Consider the following 1,791-nt stretch of genomic DNA (forward strand, 5'->3'; position numbering starts at 1 on the left):
CCTCTCTCCATCTCTCTTTTCTCTTTCTTTTCTCTTTCTCCCTCTCTCCATCTCTCTTTCTCCCTCTCTCCAGCTCTCTTTTCTCTTTCTTTTCTCTTTCTCATCTCTCTTTCTCCCTCTCTCTGTCTCTCTCTCTCTTTCCCCTTCTCTCCGTCTCACTCTCTCTTTCCCCTTCTCTATGTCTCACTCTCTCTTTCTCCCTCTCTCTGTCTCTCTCTCTCTTTCTCCTTCTCTCCGTCTCACTCTCTCTTTCCCCTTCTCTCTGTCTCTGTCTCTCTTTCCCCTTCTCTCCGTCTCACTCTCTCTTTCCCCTTCTCTATGTCTCACTCTCTCTTTCTCCCTCTCTCTGTCTCTCTCTCTCTTTCTCCTTCTCTCCGTCTCACTCTCTCTTTCCCCTTCTCTCTGTCTCACTCTCTCTTTCCCCTTCTCTATGTCTCACTCTCTCTTTCTCCCTCTCTCTGTCTCTCTTTCTCCTTCTCTCCGTCTCACTCTCTCTTTCCCCTTCTCTCCGTCTCCGTCTCACTCTCTCTTTCCCTTCTATGTCTCACTCTCTCTTTCTCCTCTCTCTGTCTCTCTCTCTCTTTCTCCTTCTCTCCGTCTCTCTCTCTCTTTCCCCTTCTCTCCGTCTCTCTTTCTCCTTCCCATTCTCTCCGTCTCTCTCTCTCTTTCCCCTTCTCTCCGTCTCTCTCTCTTTCCCCTTCTCTCCGTCTCTCTCTCTCTTTCCCCTTCTCTCCGTCTCTCTCTCTCTTTCCCCTTCTCTCCGTCTCTCTCTCTCTTTCCCCTTCTCTCCGTCTCTCTCTCTCCTTCCCCTTCTCTCTGTCTCTCTCTCTCTCTTTCCCCTTCTCTCTGTCTCTCTCTCTCTGTACCTCTGTCTCTCTCTCTGTATCTCTGTCTCTCTCTTTTTGCCACTCAGTAATGTAAAAGCTTGGAGATAAACTGGTTCCACACCAACTTACCACCCTGTAATCTAATTTAGCTCTGTTAAAATACTACAGGGCCAGTTACTTGGGCAGCATATTGATTCGCAGTGCAGGTAGTGTTTAACATCACTATGCGCAGGCAACCACTAATTCTGCATTAATGGCTAACCTCCTAATTGTATATACATAGGAGAGCATGTCTCATTGATACAGAGAGAGAGAGACAGAGAGACAGAGAGAGACAGAGACAGAGAGGGTTAGGAAAGAGAGGGTTCCAAGGAGAGGGTTCTAAAAGAGAGGGATCCAAGAAGAGGGTTCTAAAGAGAGTGTTCCAAGGAGATGGTTCTAAAGAGAGAGTTCTAACGAGAGGGTTCCAATGAGAGGACTATTTACTGTTCGATATGTCTTACCTTTCCAAGGACTGTGTTTTGTTCTAAGGCATTGACCTTACATTAAAATCATGCCAAAGGTTTTCAATATACTCGTCAGTTGATGTTTATGCTCCTGGTTGTGGTGCTTGGAATGAACAAAGTGCCATGTTTTTCTACATGGACCAATGGTTGAGTCAATGGTGTGTGATGCCATAGCGTTCCAGTTAGGAATGCAGAGTCCCTAAAAGTATCCTCTCTGGGTTGTGTGTGTGTGTGTGTGTGTGTGTGTGTGTGTGTGTGTGTGTGTGTGTGTGTGTGTGTGTGTGTGTGTGTGTGTGTGTGTGTGTGTGTGTGTGTGTGTGTGTGTGTGTGTGTGTGTGTGTGTGTGTGTGTGTGTGTGTGTGTGTGTAGTAGTAGTAGTAGTAGGTGTTCTTTAAAAGCAGCATTGAAAATGGAAATGCTGACATATTCACACACATGCAAATACCCCAAATTGCCAA

This window comes from Oncorhynchus keta, unplaced genomic scaffold (assembly GCF_023373465.1).
Source record: "Oncorhynchus keta strain PuntledgeMale-10-30-2019 unplaced genomic scaffold, Oket_V2 Un_contig_3403_pilon_pilon, whole genome shotgun sequence".
Classification (NCBI taxonomy): Eukaryota; Metazoa; Chordata; class Actinopteri; order Salmoniformes; family Salmonidae; genus Oncorhynchus; species Oncorhynchus keta.